The sequence below is a fragment of the Nannospalax galili genome, unplaced genomic scaffold (genome assembly GCF_000622305.1).
Source record: "Nannospalax galili isolate Female #2095 unplaced genomic scaffold, S.galili_v1.0 scaffold652, whole genome shotgun sequence".
NCBI lineage: Eukaryota > Metazoa > Chordata > Mammalia > Rodentia > Spalacidae > Nannospalax > Nannospalax galili.
In genome coordinates this window covers 437,413-444,988 of record NW_008332152.1, presented here as the reverse complement: position 1 = coordinate 444,988, position 7,576 = coordinate 437,413, and positions in this window count along the sequence as shown.

The following is a 7,576-nucleotide window of genomic DNA, read 5'->3' as shown; positions in this document are numbered from 1 at the left end:
CTTCTTGTAGCCAACAGTGTGTCAAATGAATTTAACATGCAGACTTTGTAAAACCACAGATGATGTCACCGTGGTTTCAGCTCTCTGGGCATCTCCCCCTGACAATTTCCAATGCGCTGGGACATTAACGGCCATTAGTCTGTCTTGGGTGGAAAAGAGGCAGAGTGCCTATTTTTAGGAGTCATTTCAGACAAGTCAGAGACCAGAGAGTACACCAGATCAACTGAGTCACATCCAGGAGGGAGAAGATGAGGGCAGCCTGCCAACAGAGGAAACAGATTAAGTCATTTGACCTGGTTTTAGTGAAAGTGCTTCACGTAACCACGTTTAGAGTGTGTATAAGTTCTATAATGCTTTACTGAGTCTAATGCTGGAGCTGACGGTGTGGCTCATTTATAGCATGCTTGTCTACCACATACAAAGCTGGGGGTTTGATCCCCAGCAACCACATAAACACAGAGTGGTGACACTCACCTTATAATCCCTGAACTCTGGAGGTAGAGGCAGGAGGATCAGAAGTTCAAGGTCATCTTCAGCTATATAGTAAGTCTGAGGCTAGAATGAGCTACATGAGACCTTGTCTTGAAAAAGTAAGAAAAGTAGTCCAGCACCACTACCAGTGAACTGCCACTTTAAGGTGTAAATAGAGAGAAGTGTAAATATGTCCCATTTACAGCACAGGCATGACACACCACAAAATGAACCTTGGAGATGAGCGCCAGTGAATGCTCCTGAAACCAGATGCTTGCTCCCATTTCTGTTCTCAGCAAGCTGACTGCTGTTCTACACCACAGACAGACAGCTGACTCTTACCACAAGGGAGGGTAAGTCCTCGAGTCTCCAAGGTTTAAAACAGAAGCAGAACCCTAACCCAAAAGCCAGTCCCCTCTCTGGTCAGGAGGAGATCTGGAGTGAGGTCACTTAGCATCAGAATGTGCTGAGCCCTCACCATGCAGGAGCAATGCCAAGTCCCTGCAGATATGCAGCCCTAGCTGAGGACTGCCTCAACCCAGAACACCAGGGGTGAGGCTGGACTCCTTGTGTGACCACTGCACAGGACGGGGATCACTGATGGTCCCAAGCTCATCTTCACCAGGGAGCTCAATGCCCTGGGAGAACAAAGCCTGCCTTGGCCATATGGCCCCAGGCTCCTCTGGTGTCTGGATTCTTGGGAGAGGCAGATACCTTCCTTCCTCTGCTTCAAGCCCTGAACACACAGGCTCCTGGCATTCACCACTGTGTTCTCAGCTCATGTCTGCTTTCCTGGAGAGGATGCCAGCTGCCCAATGGCAGAGGCCATCTTCACAGTATTTATTTTCATCGTGCCAAAGCCCAGTGGGCTCGTGACCAATAAAAGGAGGCAGAGAGAAAGTGAGATGGTTGGCAAAGAGCAGACTGGCTCCATATCCCCACATGCCTCACTCTTCATGAAACAGCTCAGCCACATGTCACTAAGCAACCACAAGGCCTGGTGTGGGAAACCTTGTGCTTCCTTCTGGCTGGTTCCCAAGTGTGAGCACCTTTCCTCCTTCCCACACATTCGAACCAGAGCATGGTGCTGTAGACATGCCCCTTCCCATCAGGAAGAATAAGGGACAGGACTGGCCAGTTAACAAATGCAACCACACATATCTGAGATGTTCGCAGAGTAGCTGGACTTACTTGAATATCTTGGACCAAGCTGGCTGACGTTCTGAGTCCTGGTCCCCTGCGTTCTAGCCTTTGTGAGTCTCGTTTCCTCAGTGGATGAAATGGGAATCAGTGCCCTCAACAAACAAAGTAGCTGTGCAAATGGTCACAGTTGAGGGCACCAGGGCTGGAGAGAAGACTCAGCAGAGAACACCTAACTCTTCCAGAGCTCCTGGGTTTCATTCCCAGCACCCGCGTGGCAGTTGACACCTGTTCTTAACTCCAGTTTCAGGGGATCCGATGCCTTCTGCCTTCTTCTGGCTTCTGCAGACATCAGGCATGCACGCGGTGCACTTACATGCAGGCAAGACACGCATACACATAAAATAAAAATATTTTTTTAAAAAAGCCATCATCTACCAAAAATCATTTTTTAAAAAACAAACCAGCGGCTGCCATCCGTCATCAGGCCCAGGGGACCAAGCACAACATTCTTTGGGATTTACCAAAAGAATCCGACGTGCTGTGTTCAGCGGCACCACACCCTTCGCTCTTTCCTGATAGCAGTTAAGGAATAACATCACAAAGTCCATCTCGATCTGTTTCTTACTGTGCAGCTTATAAGCAGCCAGGCACGATGGCACACACCTGAAATCCCAATACTCAAAGGACTGAGGCAGGAGGATCAGGAGTTTGAAGGCAAATTGGGCTACATAGTGAGATCCTGTCTCAAGTTTCTCAAATAGCTAGAACTACTGCATTTTACACACAAAGTCAGACATGCACAGATATACACATGCATTCACTTCTCCCATTTTACTAAATGCAGAAGGATGTCAGTGTAATCTAGTTATTTCCTGTGCTGTTTTCTGACGTGCAGGGGCCTCAAGGTTGGTCTCAAGGTGACGAGAACCAGGACAGGTGCTGAGGGGAGTGAGGCGACATCAGGCTCTTCAGAGAAAAGCTCAGTAGCGACTGCTGTGGCTTAGTAGCCATTTTCTTACGATAATTTTTACCTCTTACTTTCATTTCTGTGTATGTGTGTACCTAGGAGAGTTTATGTGCACCACATGCACACCAAAGGGTGTCAGATCCCCTGGAACTAGAGTTACAGGGAGTTTGTGAAATGCCTGATGTGGTGCCGGTGCCGGAAACCAAATTGGGTCCTCTGCAAGAACAGCTGGCACTCTTAACTGCTGAGCCATTTCTCTAGCCACTCTAATGATAATTACAGACCCAGCTTCTCATTAGTAGGAACATTTAACCTAACCCAATTCACCTGTGCCGAAGGGACTGCGATACTTTGTCACTTGGGTTCTGAGCCTACTTGGACCCGAGTTGAGAAGGCTATGGGGGAGGGTTGGGGTTCCTCTCCAGGTGTTCTGACAAGAGGCAGAGGGAGACTGGGCAGATAGGAGAGGCCATGTGGTGGTGGAGGCAGAGACTGGAGTGACACAGCCATGGCCAGAGGTACCAGAGAAGGCTCTGCCTGAACCCTAACCCTCCACAGGAACAGAGCCCTGCAGACATCAGCCCAGTGGTGTCAACTTCAGATTTCCGCCCCCAGAACTGTAAAAACAGACTCGTGTGGCACCTCTACAATTTGGGCAATTGATCACAGTAGTAGCAGGACGCCGATACACCTCCCTCTACCCCAGCCTAATTTTTTAAAGGCACAACCACACAAACCACAAGTTGGGCAAACTTGGATGTCCAGATATGTGTTTAAAATGAAATGATACTGGAGAGTTACAGCTGAGTAAAACTTCCCACTTGCAAATATGCAGAGACTCATTCACACCCCACAGACTTCCCTCCCCTCCGCTTACAAGAGGAATGTTTGTTTAGCAGAAGAAACACAGAGTTTTATAGTGCTGCTAACTGCACAGCACTGGACAGAACTGCAACCCAGTTTCTGAGGGAAAACTCTAGCCATGGGGAACAGCTGGGCCAGGACCCTGCCCTAGCAACGAGCCTGAAGCTCTGGGTACACACAGGTTACTAGACAAGCATCTCCACCAAAGGAGCTCTCACACTAGTACAAAAAAGGCCAGTGAGCAGCTAGAGAGGCATAGACAGTGGAGGCACAACTGTAGCACAAGGGGAGGTGGCTGGGCAGCGACCGCGAGAGAGAACGTGGGTGTACCAGAGCAGAGTGGCTGGGGAGAGGACTTCGTGAGGGCAGCGAGCACTTGTCTAGGCGGAGGTAGGAAGCTGGGCACCCTGGCAGCAAGCACCCCTGTAGCCACACTCTGGGGCACTGGGGTAGCAGGAGGGCAGCACAAAGGCACAAGCTGCTCAGATGTGCGTGTCAAAGGATGCGTCTGGCTGACAATGGAGTCCATCGAGAGGGGAAAGAAGCCAAACAGAAGCCAGAAGTGGTTGAGTGGCTACAGACAGGCCAGCGATGCTGAGGCCGGGGAGAGCAGGAAGGGACAGTGAGGACAGACCTAATGGGCACTTGAGAGGTAGAGATAGGCCCAGTGACTGGAGGGTGGAAACTCAGAAATAACCAGGTTCCAACCAGGTGATAGGGCCAGCAGCAGCCCCTTTATGAAGGACGGGGAAATGAAATAACAGGTCTCAAGGTAGACAGACAGCGCTGAGCTGCCTGAATGCGTGGTTGTGGGTCATGCAGGTGGTGACACCCAGCATGGCGACTAAACAGTATGTTCTACGTTAAACACATATACAGAGACACGGTTAGAGAGCTTGCTTAGGATGCATCTGTGTCTGAGCATCAAGTGGCAGAATGTGGATGCTTCAGTGTCAGCCTGACACACCTGGGCTGAGGAGCCTCAATGGGTAATTGTCCCCATAGGATTGGCTTATGGCCATGTCTGTGGGGCATCTTCTTGATTGTTGAGTGACGTGGGAGGGCCCAGCCCACTGTGGGTGGTGCCACCCTGGGCAGGTGGGCCTGTGTTACATAAGAAAGCAGGCTGAGCAGGGGCCAGGGGAGCAACCAGTAAGCAGTGTTCCTCCATAACCTGAGCTCCAGCTCCTGCCTCCAAGTTCCCACCCCGGGCTTCCTCAGTGATGAACTGTGACCAGGAGATGTAAGCTGAATAAACCCTTTCCTCCCCAAGTTGGTATTCGTCAGTGTTTTCATCACAGCCAACCAGAACAGGGGGCATCTAACTCAGGCCAAGCATCATGCTGGGCATGCAGCAGGCAGAGGCGGGCATGAAGCCTACTGAGGCGTGAAAGGGCTCTGGAGGGCAAATGCAATGGAAACAGCCAAACCCTATACAAGGCACTAAGAGCACAGAGGTGGAGCACCACCTCCAAAAAGCTGAAAAGTAACAGCAGGGTGGGGAAGTGGCTGAATCCCAGGGAAGTTAGTCAGAAGACATAACAGGGTAGCTCTGGTGGAGGAGGCAACACAAGCCCAGAGGTGGGCTTGAAGGAGGCCAAGCAGGCTGGTTTGGAAAGGGTACGTGTGCACAGACGTGGGCCACACCATCAGGCTCCAGTAGATTGAGCTGAACTCCATCCTGAAAGCGATGGAGAGCCTAGTGTTAACACTCAAGCAAGGGCATCTTTAAAGAACTGCTCTGGCTGAAAAGTCAGTGTGCAGTAAGAGCTGGAGAACAGCGCGGAAATTGTGGGGGGACATGAAGTGGCTCAGTGTCACAGCTCCTGTCTCTGGGGTGGATGAGGGGCACAGGTGTGACAGGACGGTCAAGGTCACAGCCTTCAGAAACCCAAAGTGTGAGATGGGCAGGGGCAGAAGAGCCAACACAGGAGGCCAGGAAGGGGCAAGTCAGGGGTAGGAAATCCAGGGCAAGGAGCCTGAGCTGCTGTCATGGACTGTGAAGAAGGGATGGATATACTGTCACAAACCAGAGGTCGTCTGAAAGATCCACAGGCCTCTGCTGTGATTGGCAGTCAGGACAGTTTCCATGAACAGGCAGCCTGCTGCTAAGCATGGAGATGCCCCGTGTGCAGGCAGCAGACACTGGGCACGGGGCAGGGGAGCTGAAGCTAGCTAGGGAAACGGTAGCACTTAATGTGGTAAACTGAGAAGTGGAAAGCCTGGCGTCTGCTGGGCCTCAGGTTCTGTGACTCCACACTGCCTTCTGCCCCTAAGAGACAACAGTGCATGTTCATTCAGCCTCAGCATGGGGAACCCTAAACTCAGGGCCCTCTGAAAGACCTTTTTATTTCTTTAACAACATTACAGCCCAAAATATAGACATTAAAAAATAGTCGGAGGGGGTGCTGGAGCGATGGCTCAGCGGTTAAGAGCACTGGCTGCTCTTGCAGAAGACAAGGGTTCGAATCCCAGCACCCACATGGCAGCTAACAACTGTCTGTAACTCCAGTTCCAGAGGATCCGACAGCCTCTTCTGCCCTTGGGGGCACTGCACCACACGGGTGCACTTACCCACATGCAGGCAACACACACATACACATGAAATAAAAATAAAAATAAATAGTTGGAGGGGTTGCAGAGATGGCTCAGAGGTTTAGAGCACCGGCTGCTCTTGCAGAAGATCTGGGTTTGATTCCCAGCAGCCACATAGCCGCTAACAACTGTCTGTAACTCCAGTTGCAGGGGATCCAACACCCTTTTCTGACCTCCGTGGGCACTGCATGACACAGGTGCACTGACACATGCAGTCAATACACCCATACACATGAAATAAATATTAAAAACAAAAAAATAGTTGGAGTAAATTTTCAGTGTGCAATTCTTAAGGATAACAGTCCTCCTGAAATTAGAGACACTAAAACAATGATTAAGAGAGTTATTCACTTGGAGACTTTTTTCACTTTATCAACCTAATGCAAGCTTCTTTCTTCCAGGGACCTCTCCAACGCTCCATAAGCTATTTTACCTTGGTTCATATCGCTAAAACTGACCTTCAACAGTTAAATTTGAAAATCAACGTACTTGAAAAGTATGAATCCTAATTGAAGATCCCGACGTTTCTAAGGGTCTGTTCTAGAAACTCCACTTCAGAAATTGAGAAGTCTGCTCTAGCCCTCGGAGAACAGCCAGGCTGTTGCCCAGGCTTATCTACACACCCTTTCAGAGCTGAGTGTTTACAGTCCGGCATTACTGGGTCAGCTTAGCTGTCTGCTTTTGAGTACAGTCATCTAACAAACGGAACTGTACACTCATGCGACGAAGCTAAAGAGCTGCTGTGGCAGAAAACAAGTTGTTGACTCATTTAACTTGACCCCCACCCCCACTTTTGAGCCAGGGTCTCACTCTGTAGCAGGACTGGCTTGAAACTGAAAGCCATTCCCCAACCTCGGCCTCCCAAGTGCTGGGATTACAGGCAAGCACCACCTGCCCACCTTCAATTGCTTCTTTTAAAAAGCACTGGCTGCTGTTGCAAAGGACCCGGGTTCGATTCCCAGCACCCACATAGCGGCTAAGCATGGTCCCTAACCCCAGTTCCAGAGGATTCCAACGCCCTCTTCTGTCCTCCGTAGGCATTGCACGACACGGGTGCATTTACACACATGCAAAGGCACTACACTCATACATGTAAAATAAAAATAAGGAATTTTTTTAAAGGTGTTTTGTTTTGTCTGACAGGTGGACGGACAGACTAGATAGTGGCCAGGGTCCAAATCTGAAGGGCAGCGAAGCCAGGAGCCCAGCTGGTCCGCTGCAGTTGCACCCTCACGGTGCAGTTGCAGCCGCGCTGTGCAGAGCAGGGCTGGGCTCCGGGACGAGGAAAGCGCCATCAGCACTTTTCCGCCAGCTCCGCGACCAGGGGCTTCCCACGCCCACACGGCCCGGAGCTGGACAAGACGGCTCCGGGACTCTGGCCCTGGCCGCGCAACGCAGCGCAGGGGCTCCCACCACCCCAGGGCTCAGGGCCACGGGGCCCCACGTCGGGCGGAACTGCGGAGCCCGGACCGTGGCGCCCCCCGACCCCGCATGGACGCAACACCCGGTCCCACGCCGCACCCGGTTCCCCGCGCC